The sequence below is a fragment of the Xyrauchen texanus genome, chromosome 43 (assembly GCF_025860055.1).
Source record: "Xyrauchen texanus isolate HMW12.3.18 chromosome 43, RBS_HiC_50CHRs, whole genome shotgun sequence".
NCBI classification, from domain to species: domain Eukaryota; kingdom Metazoa; phylum Chordata; class Actinopteri; order Cypriniformes; family Catostomidae; genus Xyrauchen; species Xyrauchen texanus.
In genome coordinates, this window is record NC_068318.1 from 21,584,062 (window position 1) to 21,608,228 (window position 24,167).

Genomic DNA, 24,167 nt, shown 5'->3' on the forward strand with positions numbered 1-24,167 from the left:
TCCAGTGGTTAAATCCATGTCTTCTGAAGTGATATGGTAGGTGTGGGTGAGAAACAATTAAGTCCTTTTTTTTTTACTTTAAATCTTAACATTCTTCTAAGAAAATACACATCATCCCAGACGTGTATGACTTTATTCCGCAGAGAACAAATGAAGATTTTTGGAAGAATATCTCATCTCTGTAGGTCTATACAATGAGTAGTGTATGGACATTTGTAGCTCCAAAATGGTTAAATCAATATCTTCAGAATCAAAATAATAGGTTTCGGATTAAACATTTTGGTCACCATTCACTTTGAGGACCAACAGAGATATTCTTCTACTAATCTGTCTTTCTGCAGAGGAAAGTGACACATCTGAGATGGCATGGGGCTGAGTAAATGAGAATTTTCATTTTTGGGTGAACTATCTCTTTAATGAAAATTAAACTATAAAGTTCATCAGTACACTGAATTTTGAGAACATTGTGATACTTCCTATGTTGCCTAATGTGAACTTTAGCTTTTTTTTTAAAGATATACTCATCCACATTTCCCTTATACAATCATAAATTATACAGTACATTTTAACCTAAAACTTTCATACTGAGTAAAAAAAATGTCCATGCTATTTGCCATTCAACCACCCAATTGTAGATTAACTCACTGCTGCTGTATGTTAGTACATTATGTGCCACTACTAAATTCTATTTACAATGAACAGGCCTATCTGTTATGCACACCCAGTTTTCAGAGCTAAGGGTGTGCCAACAAGTGGATGACATTTTGAGTTGTTGCATTTTCAGATGAGCAGGAGCAACTCAATAAAATACCCAATTTATAATTTTATGGTGGGCTTTAGTCCTGCATTTCAAACAGCATAAATTATGCCTTTAAAGGGCTCTTCAAAGGCAGAACTATCATGGTAGCCATGCTGTAGAGACGTACCACTAAAAATATCTAATAAAATGTACTTAAAAAGTGAGTTCCAAATGACTTTTATTTCTGAGCCCCAAACCTTTTGACCTTCCGAAACTCTCACAGTGAAACAGGGATAAGCAAGCAATAAACTTGCCAGGAATATTCTAGTTTAATACAGTTTAAGATCAATCGACTGTTTTTGTGGCATAACTATTACCACACACACAAATTTACACTTATTTTTTTAAAGCAAAAATTTAGGTTACAGTGAGGCACTTACTAAAGTGAATGGGGCCAAATGCAAAGATTATAATTTTGTAAAAGCGCTTACAGTACATTTAATACTTCTGTTAAACCTTGTTTAAATAATTGTTTACTGGGATTACAGTGTTTATGGCATTATGTCATCATGGATGTACTGTAGGTTTACACAGAAAAGGTTAGTAAGCGCCCTTTTTACTCACAGCTGCCACTTTGGACGGGAAGTAATTTATATTTTTTAAATGTAAAAATGTATTAAACTGAATAGAAATGGCAAATACTTACAATCATTCATGTACTAGGGCATAGGCTAGGAACAGTGCATCACCTAGAATTATTAAGGACATATGAATGCTTCCTTTGCTGTTTTAGTCTGGGAGTGAATGGGATTTTGAATTTGTTTTGTATGTCAGGTTTTTAATTAGCTTCTGTTGCTAGAATAGACTGAGTAAACAATGGAAATACCTGAATGCACTAAATTAAATGCATCACCAACAAAGTGATTATAAGCTTTTTTGATTAGCTGAATTGACTGACAGCCTTTATTCACAGGTCTATAGATAATAAAGGACTTTGAAAATGATGTTTGCGCTTGCATTTCGATTTAGCTGAAACAACCACAAATTTTTTGGTACTTTCCAAACAAGTACCCTCATTTAAGGGAAATTAGATTTTTAGTTTGCAGAGCATTTCCACAAAAAGGTCTTATTCAGAAGTCTGTTTTAAAGGAGTTGCTTTGTTGGAACTGAATGGGAACTCTCCATGCTGTAGCAACAGATGCTGGAATCTGAAGTGCGGATCACTGCATCTGTCTCTACTCCTATCTCCAGCCCAACTGCTGTGTCCGCAGGGCCATTCAAAATGTTCCTCAAGAAAAAAGGGAGGCATTTGTTTTATTTTTTGCAGACTGATAGCTCATGAAGAGGTACTTATCCCCATGCATAGTTTTTTCATAATGATTGTGGAAAACCTTAACAGATATATGAACATATTTGCATATCTAAGTCTAAAAACCTCAGAAAACAATGGAGTGCAGCAATACAGGTGAAACTCGAAAAATTAGAATATCGTGCAAAAGTTCATTAATTTCAGTAATTCAACTTAAAAGGTGAAACTAATATATTATATAGACTCATTATAAGCAAAGTAAGATATTTCAAGCCTTTATTTGATATATTTTTTATGATTATGGCTTACAGCTTATGAAAACCCCAAATTCAGAATCTCAGAAAATTAGAATATTACATGAAATCAATAAAAAAAAAGGATTTTAAATACAGAAATGTCGGCCCTCTGAAAAGTCTAATCATGCATATGTACTCGGTTTGGGCCCCTTTTGCATTAATTACTGCCTCAATGCGGCGTGGCATGGATGCTATCAGCCTGTGGCGCTGCTGAGGTGTTATGGAAGACCAAGATGCTTCAATAGCGGCCTTCAGCTCTTCTGCATTGTTTGGTCTCATGTCTCTCATCTTTCTCTTGGCAATGCCCCATAGATTCTCTATGGGGTTCAGGTCAGGCGAGTTTGCTGGCCAATCAAGCACAATAATACCGTGGTCATTGAACCAGGTTTTGGTACTTTTGGCAGTGTGGGCAGGTGCCAAGTCCTGCTGGAAAATGAAGTCAGCATCTCCATAAAGCTTGTCTGCTGAAGGAAGCATGAAGTGCTCTAAAATGTCCCGGTAGACGGCTGCGTTGACTCTGGACTTAATAAAGCACAGTGGACCAACACCAGCCGATGACATGGCTCCCCAAACCAACACAGACTGTGGAAACGTCACACTGGACTTCAAGCATCTTAGATTGTGTGCCTCTCCATTCTTCCTCCAGACTCTGGGACCTTGGTTTCCAAATGAGATGCAAAATTTGCTCTCATCAGAAAAGAGGACTTTGGACCACTGAGCAACAGACCAGTTCTTTTTTCTTTAGCCCAGGTAAGACGCTTCTGACGTTGTTTGTTGTTCAGGAGCGGCTTGACAAGAGGAATACGACATTTGAAGCCTCAGTCCACTCCTTGTGAAGCTCCCCACACATTTGAATGGCCTTTTCCTGACAATCCTCTCCAGGCTACGGTCATCCCTGCTGCTTGTGCACCTTTTTCTTCCACACTTTTCCCTTCCACTTAACTTTCTATTAATGTGCTTTGATACAGCACTTTGAGAACATCCAACTTCTTTTGCAATTACCTTTTGAGGCTTTCCCTCCTTGTGGAGGGTGTCAATGATGGTTTTCTGCACAACTGTCAGGTCAGCAGTCTTCCCCATGATTGTGAATTCAACTGAACCAGACTGAGAGACCATTTAAAGGCTCAGGAACCCTTTGCAGGTGTTTAGCTGATTAGAGTGACACTTTGAGCCTACAATACTGAACCTTTTCACAATATTCTAATTTTCTGAGATTCTGAATTTGAGGTTTTCATAAGCTGTAAGCCATAATCATCAAAATTATATCAAATAAAGGCTTGAAATATCTTACTTTGCTTGTAATGAGTCTATATAATATATTAGTTTCACCTTTTAAGTTGAATTACTGAAATTAATGAACTTTTGCACGATATTCAAATTTTTCGAGTTTCACCTGTATTTGGCATAATCACACTGAAGCTAATGACTACCCATTTAGTTTCCATCCTCTTTACTGTGTAGTCTTTAAAGAGACTTAAGTCTCACATTCAGACTAAAATTAGCTGTAAACAATAGGCTCTGTTTTCCTGTTGGATTTATTTTGAACACATTTATATTAGCACGAGAGGGACTTTGCATGTTAAAGACCTTTTCACAGCTGTGAGCCCATGGTGCATTCTCAAGATCATTTCAGCTGAATTATTACGGAGCCATTCCTTGCCCCTTTGCCCTCATTGGCTGAAGTGCCATGCATCCAGGCTGCCTCGTATTTGGCATCATGAGATGTGAAGAGCATCTTGTACTATTCAGAGGCGCACAACAAAGAGGCACTCTTCTAATTATTTTAATGAGATCTTTTCATCCAATGATGCTAGGAGCACATTAGGTTGTAGTTTGAACCTATTTCATATGTTTAAATTAGCCATTTGCAAAACTATCCGCAAATTGTGGTCTTCAGACCCATAGTCATTAGGGGTAAGGGAAGGCGGCGGTGGGGGAGAGAGACTACAACATGCTATTACCATTTGCTGCGAATGAGAAGTGTAGCCAATTTTTTCCCTTGTGTTTTGATGGCTGTTTCAGGCATTCAGACAGTCTTACTGACAATGCTGAACTACTAAATGAGACATACCCAGCCTGCTCCTGCATTTAAAGCTCTTTCTAACTGCTAATGACTTATTTCCTTTTTAAATTAATTTTTAAATATTGCTGGCAAACATCCTCTAAAAATGAATATGCTGACTTGCGCTACGATCCACACTGGAGACAGAATCTGGAAGGCACCCTTCTTTATAACCAGCTAGATGCAAGTCTATCACTGGACTCAATTGAGGAGTCTGAAGATAGATTCGGACCTTTGGAAGATGTGGCTGTAGTTGGAAGGCAAGTGTAGTAATGTCAGTAATCTATCGCCAGCACTGCTGTATCCCCAACGCCTTTATCCCCTTGGCATCTGCACCAACAACAAGAAAAGTTTGGTCAAACAGACATTCTTGACCCCCCAGATACTAAAAGTTCTTGCAGGTCCTCTGCGTGCACACCACGAGATGACCGAGGACACTTGCATGTTGGAGTTAAATAAACATCAGTTCTTACCCAGAAATGAACCCATCGATATCCTTCTGATCTGAGGCCAGTTAAAGCTAGAGATTACATTGTGGAGTATAACAACTCTAGGCATCAACACACACATACAGGGTCTTACCTGAGAGCCCATCTGCAAAAAGAGATAATCCAGATGAAAAAAAGCAAGTAAGTGTTTTAAGATCTTTTTGACCCAGTTGTAATCTTTGGAGAAAATCATAACCTTTCTTTCTGTAAATGCCAGAAAGCAAAACTTGTTCATCCATTTATCATCCTGTAGGCCTCTATATGAAATGTGAGCTTAACCTGAAGAACATATTTGTTGCAGGCACTGGGGATTGGACTGAAGTCCTATAGTTAGCCACTAGGAGGTGAACTAACACAGCACACAGTCACGCTTCCTCATAATAAGATACTGACTGTTAGGACCTGTCTAGTTCCCTCTTTTTTTTGTCATGCAAAAGGTTACCCTGTGTAATGAATTATTAGTAACACTTCACAATTATTAGTTTGTATACATTAACTTTTAGTAATCTGCATTAGTTATTGTAACTTACAAAGGACAATACATTTATAGCATGTATCAATCATATTAATTACAGCATATTGGATATACTAATATATTTTTAAAAGTAAAAGTTGTGTGTTAAACATTAGTTAATGCATTATGAACAAACACAATCTAACAGCAAACAAGTGAAGTTTAAAGGATACATTTGTTTGAAGTTTGTCGAAGAATAGCTTACACTGACACCTAGTGGTCTGGGTGCTGCATCAGTCAAACACTAGTTTTCAGTTACTAAAGCCATTGTAGAAATTCACTAAGCACAGGAAGCCAGGAGGATTCATTTAATCCATGAATGAAAGTGTCCAGTTAATGAGATGAAGAGTTGTATTCTGCTGGTCATGTGATGCTAACTATAAGGGCACCCCTGCTCCATGTAAAACAAAAGAGCTTTTATAAGGTTACTGATATGACTGAACTCTTCATACAAGTGGCCATGATTGTATACACATGTTTCAAAATCACTATTCATTTTTAATAGTACATTTTTTTTAAAAGTACAACTTTTTAAATGAGGATAAAATACATGACTGAGTGCACCTTTAATAAATGTAATCAAGATTTATAAATGCTGTAAAAAATATATTGTTCATTGTAAGATTATAATATCATTAAACAATTGAATCTTATTGTAAAGTGTGACCAAATTATTTTTAATTAGCCAAATTATATGTATTTGCTAATTTGCTTTAAATGTACATAATGTCAGAAATATAAAACTTTGTATATCCAATGCTTTTCTATAATATAATAAAATATAATGATTTATTTTCTATATTATACAGTCTGTCTAATTTTGTTTTTATATCAGAATGTTTTTTTAAACAAATAAGGGAGTGAAGGTAACTGTATTTATCATTAGTACCTCTTAATGTATCCCATTGTGTATAGAGGTTCATAATATTGTTTTTAGATACAACAAAGGTTAGTCCTATCATGTCTAGCGTGACCTGACCTTTATCTTTACTATTTTTTTAATCTGAATAAGTGACCTTTTGGTGTTATTATTGCCCTGATTTGAAGGAGACTATACTGCCTGTGTCACAGAAATAAATTTGGCAGGAACACACACACACACACACACACACACACACACACACACACACACACACACACACACACACACACACACACACACACACACACACACACACACCAGAGAGCAGAGAGCAAGAGCAGAGAACGAATCATGCCTGGCTAGTGCCTATTATGAGTTGATCTGCACAACAGTGGCTGTTAAGAACATCAGAGGGGCATGGTTACCAATAGGCTCTTAGTTATCAGTGCACCTGGCCCGTGGTATAATTGGCAGGGTTGGTTTGTCTGCACACTACAGCCCATGTGTATTTAAGACCTTACCCAGCCCATCTGAGCCCAGTCCCACCTTAATGTCTCACATCAGCTGTATTAGCATAGTGAAGAGCCGTTAGCATTGTGACATGGTAAACAGAGGAAAGCTCTCCCTCTTTAGACGGTGCCCTGATTGCACCAGCAGTGCCCCGGTATGAATTCAGAGCATTGTCTTTCCGTTAAGAAAGATGTTGCACTATCAAGTTCCATTTTCTCATTGAAAAATGCTTTATTTTGAGTTATTTTCTCATCTCTTCAAAAGGAAAACAATGGAGTAGATCAGAATTTCCCTGAGAACATATGCTAGGCTCATAAGAAGATATACCATGTAGCCCTGTTCACTTCATACTGTCTGTGTTGGGTAAGTTACTCTAAAAAAGTATTAATTACTAACTACTAATTATATCTTCTACAGTGTAATTATATTACTGTACTAATTACTCTGTCTGGAAATAATTGCATTACTTATTACTAATTACTTTCTAAAACTCTTATCATCCTCGACCAAATGAGAAATACAATGATAGAAATGAAACTTTTCTTCGAATTCTTTCAAATAAATCATGTAAAATGTAAAATGTGTAAATTATTCATGAAATGGCCAAAGAATTTAAGGGGCTTATTTAGCTTTTTTCAATGAAAAAAAGTAATTAGTTACTTTTAGTTAAGTAAAAAGTAATTAATTACTTAGTAATGCATTACACCCAACACTGGTCTGAATGCAAGTGAAGAGCATTCAGGGTAGTTTTAAAAGATTATGTATCCTGTATACAGATCTAACAACCTGTGTAGAAGTTTGGTTTGAAAAAGCAATTTAAATGGATCGACAGGTGTCCTAAAATTGCCTGTTGTGATGCATGGATTTGTGAACTGGTTATAATACCTGAGATATATGTTTTATTCTAAGAAATTGAACAAATGTATACAGTATGTGTTATTTGCAAGATTAGGACATTGGATTGTCTGATAACTAAAAGAGATAGCTGGGATATCTTAATATAATTTTATACCAAATAAGTGTGAATGAAAAGTGATATGGTGAAGATCAACCAGTCTCAACCAGTACCAGAATATCACGAAATATATTTGTATGCACTGCACATTCAGGTTGACATCTCTGTCTAACCCTTTCAAAGACTGCATCCATACCAATGGACATCAATTTTCTTTGTAGTTTTTGTTATTTGGTACCACACAAATCACAAAGAATTATTGGATTAGATGCTGCTTATCTAACCCATGTGTCATATCACATATACTTTTTGAATACATTTGACTAAACTTTTTGAAATATTACATGGCGACATGTCACAAGGCAAAAAAATATATAAAATACAAATGTAATAACTTAGAACCAATGTCTATTGGATGCCCAGAAATGACTATTAAACATTACCATAAATTATAATTTTTTTAAAAATTATTAAAAAAATAATTTAGTTAGTGGCTGCATTTAGAGTACAAATAAAGCATGGCCATATTTTTTGTGTCCCTAGACCACAATTGGGGTCTGAAAAGGCGAAAAAGGACATTGGTAGAATATATATTTGATTCTCAAATACTTTGATGTTCTAAAATGGTCTATGTTCTTTGATAGTGTTGGGCCAAAGTGTAATATATGATGATTGAAATACACTCTGTGAATGACAGTCAAGGCTTACTATGTCACAAAGTGGCTTTTGTTACATAAAATAACACCATGAAGAATGTTAAAAATACTTTTCCTACTTGGTTAAAGTTTCCTTTTTTTGTCATTTGTTTACAATGGGAAAAAAAGGCAGATGCCTCATACCTTACATTTGTTATATAGCTAAGCATCTGCTCATAAATTTGATACATGCCCCTCACTTTTGCCATTTTATGTGTTTTTGTGGTCCCATTTCCTTCAAAGCGAGTAAAAAACATCCCCACATCCCCATCAGTTTTCTGTATCATTATTGGGGCATGTCTGAACATGCTGTTGGGCTTTTAAAAAGCCACTATTTACTCTATAACAAACCACTAACTCCCGATAATTAGCCGTGTTATTATATGTACACAATCTCATAATGCACCAACTTCTTACCAGCGTGTGTGGGAGCGATGATGAGCTCCCGTAGAGCCCCCTTTGATAAAGACAGAAGTAGCAGTGCAATCTTCTGCCATTGCACTCAGCCCCAATCCCTCGTCATCCCCCAGACCCTCACTTCAAAGCCAGGAACATAATGTACAATCTCTTAATAGTTCTAGACCAAGGCTCCACGGCTCTCTGCCACTGTATACCCTACCTCAGTGTAAACACCTAATCAAGATTGCTTGGGCGGTCGCAATAGCAACCAAATGCAATTCAAGAATTGCAGCCCTTTGAAGTCTTCATTGCAAAAGCTGTGTTTCTCAGTCTTGAGGAAAATGGCAAGCTCCAATTGCCTGACTTTGTTGTGCCACATCTCGTCCCAAGAGGCAATTACGGGCCCCAATTTAACAGAATAGATATTACACAGCTTATGAAGCTCAAAATGCAATTTTGTTTGATCATTTCCTCAATTTGATTGAGATTATTAAAATGGTGGACAAAAGGCAGTGGTCGTGGATGGGGCAGAGGTTGTGGCCCGCTGCGACTGAGAGGACATGAAGGGCAGGTCTCTGATGTCTGCCACTCACACACCTGTTACAGCACAGCTCAATGGCAACTCAAGTCGACACTTGCCTTTACACAAGAAAATGAGCTGTATGCGCAGCCTTCAATTAACAGTGCAGCATTCCAAAATGTCTTTTTTTGTTCGAATGGATATTTTAAAGGAATAGTGCTCCTAAAAATGAAAATTCTGTCATTATACGTACATTCACCTTCATTTTGTTCCAAACCCATTTGACTTTTTTTCTTCTTCCGTGGAACACAGAGATATGGTAAATTACAATTTACAAGCCCTTCATTTTTAAAGGTGCTCTTTAAAAAAGTTTAACTCCTAAAGACATGAATTGTAATTTTGCTATATATGTAGAAAATCATGGTCACTCACATTAAAATGTATTAGTAACCTTATAAGAGCTATTTTATTCTACATGGATAGGGTCTGCACATGGGGGCTGCCTTGTTAGAGTCACATGACCAGCCGACTACTACTCGCTTAATCTCAGTAACCATCCTGTTATTTGACACATTCACTCATTGATTAAAGTAGCCATGGCTGACTGCGATTACTAAATTTCTACAATGGCATCTGAAACTGAAAACTATTGATTTTAAATGATGCTCCATCCAAGCCACAAGGTGTCAGTGTAAGTCCAAGATGACACAAAGACAAAAGTTACTGAGTTTACCGTTAACTCTTCTTTTTTCAATTTCATGCAGTCTGCGCGCTGAATAAAAAACAAGACATTTCACTAGTTTACCACCTTCTTGTTTAAACGTCATCATGTTTATATTTTGGTGATATTTCTAGATAAATAACTGCCCACTTAGTGTCTCTGACCCTGTAACGGTGGAGTCTGTCCACAGATCAGGTCCCTGGGCACCTGGCCTTTCGCTAAATAGATAGACCAGCATGGCTGCCTGTTTATTGATGGATATGTTACAATTCAATCCACTCACTGCTGCATGTGTCTCTTTGACCTTCCTCTATTCACGCTTTCAGAATTAGCCGCATGCTTTCAGGGATGCTGCAAGCTGTCAATACCATAGATCGAGAATTGTCCTCAGCAGCCAAAGTGACTGGAAGTTTACTAAATGATTTTCATTACAGCATTAGCTGAAGATATTCCGCCTCCGAACAGGTACATTTAGAAAAATTGAGAGAGTGCACTGATGTAACGCTGATGCAGCTAGACACTTATGTTCAAACTGGTTCAAGAGAATCATTTTAAAGAGAATCAATAAACTCTCCAGTAACATATGTAGGTCAAGTCATGGTTGCAGCAGTCAGTAATTAGGAATAAAATGTTGATCAAGAAAAGCAAACTGTATTATGTTTTCCAGACGTTCAGGGCCACTTTATTTTACAGACAAAATTACTTTGACATTGATAATTTCTCAAGACTTTATTTACAAGCGGCAAACTGCGTTTTCAACTCTGTTTTTTGTGGATGTTTTAGCGCAGTCACGACCCATTTACACAATGTGTAATTTATCGCCCAGACACTTCTTTCTCACAGATGTCTTTGTTTTGCTCTCACAGAGCTCTGTACACCCCTGTTGTTTGCAGTCAATAGTGAATATAAATGTGAGACAAAATAAATGTTTCATCGACACGGCAACAGGTGAATTGTTAAAGGAGGTTTATACAGCAGTCAGCTCTTTCATCCCCCCATCCCTTCTCTCCTTTTTTCCACAGCCCAGGCAAACCTCCTATGAGTCTGTCAACACTTGTAGACCGGAGAGTCAAGACAATGTGCAGGATCCCGAGCTGATGTGGCTCCAACAAACACAAAAACTGAAGGTAGGGCCCCTCACTCCTGCTCACTTTATTGATTCCATCAATTTCTCTATCTGTGTGGACGTAGGTGGGGCTGTTTTGGCACAATCCATTGCCTTAATGCATAACAGTCTGCAAGGGCTTCCTCTCAAGATGAAAATGTCTGCACAGTGGGCACACCGTCACCCGGATTTCATTTTTCCTGTGATGGACGCAATTTCTGATAGAGTTGTTCAGGCACAATGGGGCCTCTGAAATGTCTTGAAAAGGAGCCTGTGCCGAGGAAAGAGGGGGAATGGAGAAGCATCATTATTTTGAGCACTTGAACGGTCACCTTAATGCTGGCAAGCAGAGGAGTGTAAATATTTTCCCATTAAGAATGGTGCAAGCGGGTGTTGGCTAAATCAGCTGCATTACATGCTGAGGCACAGCCCTAGACCACACAAGAATAATGTCCGTCGGTCCCCTGTGCATGCCAGGCTCACCACAAAGAAGCATTATATAAATGCTCCTTTCTCTCTTTCCACTTGCTTGTGACAACAGACATGAAGCCATGGTTTTATGAGTATATATCTCTGCTCAATCAGATCCCATGCCCTAAAATATTTCAAATTAGAGTATGAGGGATGCTATTGTTTTCATCATGAAATGAATTTGTAATTGTAAATACACCGATCATCCACGACATTAAAATCACCTGCCTAATATTGTGTAGGTCCCCCCACTATAATAGCATTCTGGCTTGCTATTCTTCTCACCACAATTGTACAGAGAAGTTATCTGAGTTACCGTAGACTTTATCAGTTTGAAATAGATGTTTTTGGCAACATTCTGAGTAAAGACTGTTTTGTGTGAAAATCCCAGGACATCAGCAATTACAGAAATACTCAAACCAGCCCATCTGGGACAAACAATCACGCCATGGTCCAAATCACTGAGATCAAAAAATGTCCCCATGGTTGATGTGAACAAATCTGAAGATCCTGACGTGTATCTGCATGATTTTATGCACTGCTCTGCTGCCACGTGATTGGCTGATTAGATAATCGCATGGATGATTGTTGGTGCCAGACGTGCTGGTTTGAGTAATTCTGTAAGTGCTAATCTCCTGGGATTTTCACACACAACAGTCTCTAGAATTTACTAGTGACATCCAGTGAGTGGCAGTACTGCAGATGGAAATGTCTTGTTGATAAGAGAGGTCAACAGAGAATAGCCAGACTGGTTCGAACTGACAAGGTCTACTGTAACTCTGTACTCTCTTGTGGTGAGAAGGTTAGCATCTCATCTCATGCTATTCTGAGTACGGGTTTGACCATTACACTGCTGTTTTTTTTTGTTTGTTTTTTTTTGTGCTAGAATGCCAAATTTTTAGATGCCATGTCAAGCTTAAAAGAACACAACCTTTTAAAAACTCGACACATTGTTATATTTGTTGTGCAGAGTCTAGCTTTTTTTTAGCACAAGAACACGTTCGGCCTGAACAGCCCCTAAGTCTTGAATTCTCTTGTCAAATGTTAAATGTATATATACATTTCTTAATCTTTTACCAATTGCAGCAGAGCAATTAAAGAGAGGAATGAACCAAAGAGGAGAGAGAGAGAACAAACAACCAATCAGATCAGTTCAAGACTGAGGTTCTTGAAGCCAAACCCAAACCTGGAGGGCACGTTTTATTTATAGAGAGACTTGTTATCATTACTGATAACCAACCACAGTTGCTCGCTGAGGATCATATGTCTCCAGATACTCCAGTGGCTTACAGCTACATCCTTGGTCCACCTCAAAATATTCAGTCTGGACTCCCATCTCTTTCTAATGGTCCCCAAACCGTCAACCTTAACATAAACCTCCACTCAATTGCCAGTCATGCACAGCCAATAATCATTCTCAGCAAGAGACAATTTTTACCCTTGATTCTCAAGCATTGCTGAGGGAGAGGCCTGCCATCTTCAACCCACCCATCTTCCAACCATGTTATCCATTTCACTCCTATTTGCCTCCTAATGCAGTAGTGCTGGTGGGCTTGGCTCCTCAAGCAGCTGCATCTTCCCCAGTCCCCTACTCTGGAGTGGTACACAGGCAATACACTGTGGACAGATGTGTTACTAAAGGCTTAGGACAGAGGCATGTTGGGAGAGCTCTTGCTAATGCATTTGAGAAAAAGTCATCCAAGAATCAGAACAGATTTAGGCAACCACCCTGAGGACAGAAATGTACTCTATGCAAGTACACAAATGCAGATGCAAATGTTTTGTAAGTTTGCGTGCTTGTTGAACATGCATAATGTTGCATTACTGTGCTGCCAGCGAACCTCTCTACTCAAGGGTGCGATAGAGTTACGTTCAAATATTCGACATCATTCCGACACCCCCCCCCATATTAAATATATCAGCAGTTTAACTAACTTTTAAGTAACTTTTTGCCACACTCTTGCGTTGTGTTATGTACTATATTGAGTTCTGACACATTTCGGAATGCAACAACTTGAATATCGAGCTTGCATAGATAGAAATGTTTGATTTCAACTACTTGAATAGAGTATTTTGACCATGACATTGCTTTAGCAATTTCATTTGATGCTGCTATTGGCACAAAAAGTACACACTGAAACTTGATGTAAACTTGTTTTATTGCTGTTTTATTTATGCATTTAGAATATAATTGTACAATATGTGAGACTTGTGCAAAATGTTTTCCATTCCTGATGTACTTCTTGTTTCTTTAGGTAACCTGTGCTAAAATTGCCCACATCTCATCATGTGGAGACCAGTCACTATCCACCTCAGTTTATGCCCATGAATGAGGAGACTGTTGGACCCTGTGCACATCCAACACAGATCTCTAGTGCTTACACAGTGCTGCCCCCATAACTAGAGCTAATGCCGGCGGCTCAGAGATATGATCTGACAGATCTGAGCAGCAGCTGAATCCAATCCACAGAAGCTACTCAGTAGGCTACCTGTCATAAACCGAAAGACACAGACAGCTGGAAGCTAAATCATCTTATAAGGTGTGTATGTGTCTATTTTGTTTTCATGATTTTTTTTAACTTGTATGTGACTCTATTAGCATCTAACAGCTTGTAGAGTTTAAGCTGATAGTATTGAGCTACAGTTTTTCAGTGTACCATTTAAACACAATTCTCCTAATAATAAACGATAGAGCAAAGTTGCATAATGACTGAAACTCCTTCCACTTTATACCGTTTAACCATCTTTAAGTTGTCATGACAGTATACTCAATGGAGCCCTTTGCAGATGTAATTATTGTTGTGGGGGCCTATTCAGACAGCAGGTTAATTGTATAAGTAATTGAAGACACTCTTAATTGCAATGCGATGATGATATAAGGCACGGTCACAAAGACGACATTGAAAAGTGTTAGAGGATAAGGTGATTAAGCAACACCCCGATCTGTGCGGAGCAGGGCTGGTAAGATGGGGATTTGCATGTAGTGATGGTCTCTTTGTCCTCTAGCACCTTGGGCTCCGCAGGGGAGTCTCTCTGAGAGACAGACATACTCTACAGAAACGTGCTGGCCTCGGCAGCCACTTATAAAGGGAAAATATTTGTGTTTACTCTCGAGATACTTGGGCAAACGTTTGTGTCCATTCTGCTCAAGCAGTGTTAAATTAGGGTCACTGTGATTTTGCAAATATATTTTGTTGGTTCTGGATTAACATTCCTGACAAGAAAGTTCTAGCCCTATAAACCTAAAATTCACTTTTAGCAGATTAACTCATTTAAAATATGGTCTTTCTCTTCTTGGAATACAGACCAAAAATATTTTTGACACACTAAACTCATTTTATCCAATCTAATGTTCTCTAGATGAATAATAACCTGCTAAGTGGAGGAACTAGTAATAGCAAGTTGGTCATTGACAAATAAGTTTGTCTGTGGTGAAGAAAAAATGAACAGTAATCTTTGTGTCCATGTTGGTTTTATAAATTTTTGAAAACATTTATAGCATTTTCTACAAAAATATTAAATTAAATTAATTGTTGAAAGATTTTTAAAATGTCATGTGGTGTAACCATCAAGTGAAAGGTACTTTTGTGATCATAATGTACGTGATGGAACATACTGTAGTGTGCCAGAAGGTCGCTTAAGTACTGTGGAGCTAGACCATTCAAAGCTTTGTATGTAGTTAACAGAATTTTTACATTAATACGACATTTAACAGGTAGCCAATCTAACGACGATAAAATGGGGCTAATATGATCATATTTCTTGGTTCTAGTCAGCACTCTGGCAGCTGCATTTTGAACCAATTGAAGTTTATTGAACTTGCTGGACATCCTCCCAGTAATTTATTACAATGAACTAGTCTTGATTTCATGAGTGCATTAATTAGTATTTTGGTGTCAGCAACAGAAAACATGTGTCATAACTTAGCAATATTTCTGAAGTGGAAGAATGCTGTTCTACAAACATTGGAAATTTGATTTTCAAAGGCTAGATTGGTATCATATATAACACCCAAGTTCATCGCTGTAGAAGACGACGTAACAGTACATCCATCGAGAGTCAAATTACATTTTAGCTGCTTATTTATTTTTGTTTTTTGGTCCAAAAATGAGTACCTCTGTTTTGTCGGAATTGAGTTGAAGGAAATTTCTGGCCATCCAATCTTTGATTTCATCGATACACTCTGCTAATTTGGAGAATTGTTAATTTTTGTTGGGTTTTGAAGAAATATAAAGTTTGCTATCATTGGCATAACAGTGTAAACTTATTCCATGATTCCTGATATTATCTCCCATGGTAAGCATGTATAAGGAGAAAAGCAGCGGCCCAAAAACCTGATCCCTGTGGCAATCCATACTTAAATTTTTGTTTGATTTGACAATTCCTTGTTTACACATATAAAGTGGTAGCAGTCTGATAAATAGGCATGCTAATGCAAGTCTACTAATGCCAACATAATTCTCCAGCCTATACAAAAGAATGTCATGATCTATCGTTTTGAAGGCAGCACTAAAATCTAAAAGCACTATAATAGAAATGCAGCCACGATCAGATGATAAGAGCAAGTAATTTGTAACTCTGATAAGTACAGTCTCTGTACTGTGATGGGGCCTAAATCCAGAATGAATTTGTTTTTATATTTCTCTGTAGAAATTAACATAGTTGGAGAACACTACCATTTCTAGTATTTTCAACATAAATGGTAGATTTGAAATCGGTCTGTAATTGGCCAATTCTCCAGGATCAAACTGTGGCTTGTCCAAAGGAAAGTGAGGAGTTACAGTAAAAATATTAAGAAGAGGTTCTGAAATTACAGGGAATACCTCTTTTAAGAGCTTAGTTTGTATTGGATCTAACATACATGTTGCGGCTTTTGAATTTTTTATACGTTTTGTTAGCTCTTCATGTTCTATGACAGTGAAGGATTGAAGTTGCTTGTGGGGAAAATTATGAGACACTATTTTCTGATATGCTGTGACACTTTATTGGATAGCTCCAATTTTATTTCAGATAATTTCAGTTTTATCAATAAAGAAATTTGTAAAGTCATTACTATTGTGCTGTGACGGAATATCTGGTTCAGTCGATTCTTTATTCCTAAACAAATTAGCCACAATACTGAATAAACAGCTAGGATTTTGTGGTTATTTTCTAGGAGTTTGCTACAATATGCTGACATGGCAGCTTTTAGTGCCTGTCTGTAGCTACAGACACTATCCTTCCATGCACCACGAAATATCTCAAACTTTGTGGTGCAGGGCTTTTTTCTTGAATTGTCTTTAATCGAAGGGGGGCAAAACTATCAAGAGTGCTAGAGAAGACTGTGTTTATTTATATTTTCTGTTATTACATCGAGTTCTTCTAGACTTTTTGGCTTACTGAGTATGTGAGAAAATTCTGGAAGATAGTTTTTGAAACTTTATTTAGTGGTCGAAAGAATAGTTCTACCTGAATGATAGTGTGGTCTAGATTATGTCACATTAGCTGATCGCAGCAACAAGAGACGAGGTAATGATCTGAGATGTCATCACTCTGCGGTAGAATTTCTATAGTATCAACATCAACTCTATGACAGAATTAAATCTAGCATATGATTATGGCGATGAGTTGGTCCTGTCACATTTTGTCTGACTCCAAGGGAGTTGAAAATATCGATAAATGCTAATCCCAATGTGTAATTTTAATTACAGAGATTTTTTTATTTATATCTGATGGTGTCACATTAAGCATTACTGTCCTCTGCGTAACAACAAAAACTGTAGCAACACCTCTTCCTCAACTTTTTATATGAGGCTCATGTTTATAACAACAACCTGAGGAAATAGATTCATTTAAACTAATACATTCATCTGGTTTAAGCCAGGCTTCAGTCAAACATAGCACATCCAATCTATGATCTGTAATAATTTGATTTACAATTTGTTTTGGTAGAAAGAGATCTAATGTTTGTAGCCCTACCTTTATATGATATTTATCTTAAAACATTTTTTTTAAGTTTGACCATAATAATATTTTTTCTAAATGATTAAGTGAGGGGTTTGTGTTTGGTAGTTTGGGGAAGACACAGTCTCTATATGATATCTAGGTGATACAGTCTCTATATTTTGAAGTTTATGTGACCTGTGTGATGTCTCAAGTCAGCTAGCATACATTAGTCGGATTAGTCAGTTTGTCTGATTCCTGACCTTGGGCCCAATTAGTCAAATACAATCACTATTAAGACTATGAGCCAAATTACTAGAGAGGAGAGAGGCACCTTCCCTGGAGGGATGGAGTTTGTCTCTCTTTAGCAGGTCATATCTACCCCAAAAACTCTTCCAATTGTCTATAAATGCTATACTATTCTCAGGACACCACTCAGACATCCAGCCTTTCAGTGCCACTAATCTACTATAAACCTCATTACCACGATGATCAGGGAGGCAGCCAGAGTACATTACAGTCAGGGCTGGATTGGTAATCTGGCATACTGGCATTTTCTCGGTGGGCCGACGCACTTTGGGGCCGATTGGGGGCGAACTGGCCATCGGGAGAACCGGGACTAAGCTGAAATGATCTGTCACATTATGCAGAATGGGCCACAAAACGGTGCTGCGATATGCCGAAGGGGGCAGCGAAATGTAGAAAAGGACAGCGACACCCCCATCTAACAACTTTTGGGCCAGTCAACTTTTGGGCCATGTAAAATCCCGGTCCGATTTATCTTCCCACTCTACCCCTGATTACAGTGTTTGACATCGTTTTTGTAAGTTCACACACCTCTTTAACATTGTCTTTAGTGACCTCCGACTGGCTGAAGCTGTACATCGTTAGTGCCGACATGAATAACAATTTTAGAAAAATCTATATTTAGCATTAGCCAGCACATAAACTTGAGCTGATGTCAGACGCCCGAGCCGCCAAAATACATTTAACAATGGTCGCTGGAGTCTGTATCTCCACGTTCCTTACTGTAGAATCACCAATTATTAAGGCTCTTTCAACATGATTCTCAGTGGGTGCATCACTGAGGGAGGAGAATCGATTAGAAACCCTCACAGGAATGGGAGAGTGGTGTTGCTTTGCTGTGTGAATATGCCACCAAGACGTAACCCAAACACCCTGCTAGTGGCTCTTCAGCTGGAACCAAAGTGTGTGTGTTGCTCGCTGTACTACTCGCATCCGAAACAATATCTATCAGCTTCTCTTTCTCACTGACCTCCACTAGCGTTTGGATGCGTGTCTCTAACTCATTAAACTTCTCCATCAGCCTGACTAATTCCTTACATTTATCACATGTGAATCCCTCACTGCTGACAGAAGAATCTATTGTAAACATGTGGTATGCAGTGCAGGAAGGAATAGCATGAGCGGATGCCATGACTTACCACAATTGTTTGTTGTTGTTATTGTTATGGTTGTTCTTGAGCACTGTGGGTTTGAGATTGATGTGGTTTTTTGTGGTTCCTGATCAGTAGATGTTTGAGACTGATGCAATAATCAGTGTAAAACACAGTGGACAAAATGAATGCACGCAGTCAAGATGCGAGATGTAGACAAGCGAGAAAAGCAAGTTAAAAAAAGAAGAAAATGGCTGCGTGCTGTAAATTACATGCAGTTGAAACCGTAGAAAAGCGGGAAAAACACAAAACATGTGGCAAAATGGCAAATGATAACATGATTAACATATAAGAATAAGCAATGCTAAGCAGGCTAGCAAGCTACAAAAATTACTGCGGCATGCCGGTAACCAAAACAAACAAAAGGAGTACATCAAATGAAAATTAGATACATGTCAAACACACACACAAAAGGAATACATAACAGGAGGTACATAAAAAAGGACATAATCTGAGAAATACATAAATAAGTATTATAACATAGGTAAAGTATTAAATATACAATACAGAATATTAAATGGCACACAGGGAGATTATAGACTTTAAATATGTTATATTTACATTTACTTATTTAGCGATTTACAAAATGAAGACTGAGACAACATAATTTCATTTATTTCATAATTTCCACAGTGATTCATCTTAAGGTGAATGTAACACATGAAGTACAAAGTTTCAGTTGCATTAGAAAAGTACTAGCAAAGACAGAGATTAGAGTACAACAAGAATATATATATATATATATATATATATATATATATATATATATATATATATATATATATATATATATATATATATATATATATAAATAATATTAATTAACATTATACATTATATTATAATTATATATTATAACATAAGTCCAGTAAACATAAAAAAGCTAAATCAATATTTGGTGTGGCCACCTTTGCCTTTAAAACAGCCCCAGTTCTCCTAGGTACACCTGGACACAGTTTTTCTTGGTTGTTGGCAGATAGGATGTACCAAGCTTCTTGGAGAATTCACCACAGTTCTTTTTCTATTTAGGCTGTTTCAGTTACTTCTGGCTCTTCACGTAATCCCAGACTGACACGATGATCTGTGGGGGGCTCTGTGAGGGCAATGCCAACTCTTGCAGAGTGCCCTGATCTTCTGTTCTAATCTTTTCTATTTGCAAAAGTAATGTTTGGCAGTCTAAAGTGTATTTTTCCTATTGACACACTAAAGCTGAAGATATAAATAATCTTAAAACAAAAGTTTTTGTGAAACATCTTAAGTGCTTAAATTTTTTGCACAATACTGTATATATATATATATATATATATATATATATATATATATACTGTATTTTATGAGTGTAGGGTCAGGTGCTCACAAAAAGCTTTTAAGGCTGATTTATACTTCTGCGTCGAACCTACTACTATGCTATGTGCACCTCTTAAAATATGTAACAGTACGTTGCGTCGATGCAGACCACAACAGCTGTGATTGGTCCACTTTAACCAGAAACCACCCCACAGGATGATAACAAGGATATATGAGGTAGCGTGTCACATTTTATCCAAGTTTATCTTAATACCTATGAATCATATCATATTGTATTTGGACTTGTGACCATAATGAAAATTGGCTCAATTGGGAGCATCTGCTGTTTTCATGAATATAATCTGTTAGACCTTATAAAATCTAAAAGCTTTTTTTTCTCCGGGCCATCAAGCTATTAATGATATTGATTTGATATGTGAGTGAAATAATATATTTTGTATTCTACTTGAGAACTTCCCAATCGGCATGATGATTTGGCCACATTTTTGCCAATAGTGTACAGTAAATAATCATATTTAGGGACATGGAATGCTTCTAAATTTTCATAAAATTAAAATGCAACATGTATTATAAATAATATGTACATACATTTGAACATGTTCACATACTCAATAACTATTTTTTGATGCTACAATAACTTACTTACAATAAATACTTTTGAGTCCTGAAATTACATTTCTTGCATTGCTTTTGTTTATTTATGAAACATAATTCTTTGGCTGTGTACTCAAAGAATGACGCAGACACCCCAGTGCAGAACTATAAATTCAAACCAACACGTTGGCCACTATGCGGAGCCTACGCTGTAGGTTTGACGCAGAAGTATAAATCAGCCATTTAGTCATTTTTGAAGATAGAGAGTGAGTCTGCTTCACATATGGTGTTGGGATGGTCATTTCACCATTGCAAACCGTGAAGCTGGGAAAAGTGCTTCTTATGTTGGTACCACAAGGCTCTACTCATTTGCAGACCATATCCTTGTGCTGGGAACGTAGCTCTGCAGGAACACTTGTAGGTAAACAGGGACAGAACTAGTGACAGTTCTGTATGCCAGCATCAGAGCCTTGAACTTGATATGTGAGGGAACCATCAGCCAGTGAAGGGAGACAAGGGGTGTAACATGCACTCGCTTGGTTTCATTGAAGACCAGGCGTGCTGCTGAATTCTGGCTCATTTGCAGAGGTCTCCTTACGCATCCAGGATGGCCGGCTAAAAGATCATTACGGTTATCAAGTTGAGAAATGACAAGAGACTGAACAAGGAGTTGTGTGGCATGTTCAGAGAGGAAGGGTCTTCCTAATGTTGTAGAGTGCAAATCTACATGGCTGGGCTGTTTTTAATATGTAATCATTGAAGTTGAGTTGGTTGATGATGGTGACTATTTTGGATTGTGCAATTGTAGATGAACCCAGCTGAATGGTGATCTTGTGCTCAATAGCAGGGCTATATTTTGTTGAATTGTATATTTTAACTAGGTCTATGTTTAGGGTATATTTAATGTATGAGCAGGTATATAGCAGGTAAAAGACAGAGATTAGAGGAAAAAAGAGAGATTGAGTGGGGATGTAAAAAAAAAGTGATATTAAAAATGTGTTGATTAATATATCTTATATGTACTGAATAAATAGCAATGCAAATAAGAACAGGTGAAGGCATGCTGTCCCCCAGAGATCAACGGCTGCCCTCACCCTCCATGATAGGGTAGAGACTTAGGCATGTTGTTCCTGGACCAACAAGGATGTTGATCCAGGAACATGTGTTATGTGGCAAAATCATGGTCACTGTTAAACTAGTGTGACATTTTTCTTAATAACTTTGTAATATGAGTAAAAAGACAGCACAATTTAAGGTCATTATGTCATGGAACACATCCACTTGATGCTGTTCCCGGATTATGCGGTTCTTAAACCATAAAACAGATTGCTTTCCTGGGAAAGGCTTGATCTCCTCACCTTGCTGTGCCCGCCATCATGTCTCATAGGATTATAAGAGACATTTGTAAAACAGCTAGTGTGGCAGCCCAAGGGAAAGCAGATCAGAGTAGAAAACAGCCATCCTGCAGCGTCCATGACCAATGGCTGATCCTGGTTAGTCCTTAAAACCTGAAGGAGCCCTTCTGATCTGACCTGATTAGTGATTTTGTTTGGGACAGCTTGTGGATTGTTGCATGAGTGCACCTTAGACCATAACAGATTAAGTGTGTCCTACTAACACTAATGTCTCCCACTCTTTCTCACAAGCTCCCCACTGCTGTTCAAACCTAGTTTACAACCACAGAGCATGCTGATAATAAATAGATATTTATGGATGTATTACTGTTATTTCTCACTCATAGGTTGCCTTTTCAGGTTTATATGCTGAAAGACTAAATACCTGAAACAGGAGGAAAAACTTGGAGGTCTTGGACCAACAAACACAATACCAGAAGTTGTGGTAAATAACTTAAGAGTGTACAAAGACTTAATCATCTGCAGCCGGTTGCAAGAAACTCCTTTAATTAAGAAAACTCTTAGAAAACCCGTTGTGGCCTTACCATTAAAACTTGAGGTTTTCTTAACTTGAGGGGTTTGTTGCATCTTTGCCGTGATAATATTGATATGTATATAGTGTTGTTTAATCTTAATAATTAGTGCAGAGTTATAGAGGAAAGACTCAATGGATAATTGGTGCTCTCCTTGTTGAATATTGATTTTGCTAATCCCTAATTGCTATTTTCAGTTGTCAAGTGTGGCTGTGTCTCAATAAGCTCTTTACATTTTCTCATGTATTTAAAAAACAAAATAGAAATGGATCAGCCAATCTACTGAGCATACCCTCAAACATGAAAACATTTTCCAGCTCTGTTACTGTATGTACAATTTTCACCTAAAATAACTGTTTTTGCAAAGCTCACAGCCTGAGAGGTGTTATAACTGATTCTAGAGAGATGATGAGTTTTTATGGTTTTGTTTGCAGCTATTGAGCAGAATCATGGAGGGATGTACAAAGAAACGGAGGGGCCTGAGGGGAGAAATGGCTTAGGTAATTAAACCTCCCTTTTGTAATCTTCCTGCTCTTTCTTTCACCGATGTCAAGCAGAGAAAATTAGATGACAGAAGCTGTATTCAAATGTGATCCAGGAACAGAACAAGAAGATAAGTAGGATTCCCTCTCTGCCGGCTAAGGACCCAGTGGGCAGTGACAACAAGGACAACATTCCCAGGAGGAAGGTAAGACAATCACATTCTAAACATGAGCTTTATTTAATCCATATATCATGCATTTCATATATTTCATCTAGAGTGGTTTACATGTGTTGTGCATTTAATAACATTACTACAGGTTTTTTTTTTTGTTTGTTTGTTTAGAATTGCAATTCTATTTTATTCAGGCTTTAGTATATGCCAAAACTAATGCAAGGCCCAAAGCTCATCCAAAGTTAAAGAACAGATCCCAAGAGAAGAATGTGCACATTCAAGCTCAATATTTGGAGGAAATGGACCAATCTTGAGATGCTGAGACGGCATGAGGAAGAGAAACGAGCTGTGGCTCGCTTCAAAACCGTTCATGCAATTTTATTTAGAGCCTTTATTTACTTTGCATTAGTAATACAAATCAGACATGTCAGCTGTATCACACATGCATTGGTGAGAATAATTGCACTTGTAAAGAAGCCTTATTTTTGCTTTGCTTTAAGTCTTAATAATTTGTTTAATAATATTTTTAATAATATTAATTAATAATGGTTTGTTGGATATATATTTTCTGCTTATTGTAAGCCATTTGCAAAGCACTGGAAGTGGAACAGGTGTGTATCACCACTACCATATAAACAACTGTGTACTAGTTCCAATT

At 37.6% G+C, this 24,167-nt stretch overlaps 1 pseudogene; it reads left to right on the forward strand.

Annotated features, from left to right (window-relative positions):
* The first annotated feature begins 4,454 nt into the window (after positions 1-4,454).
* On the forward strand, positions 4,455-13,379 carry LOC127635735 (uncharacterized; annotated as a pseudogene).
* Positions 13,380-24,167: the final 10,788 nt, after the last annotated feature.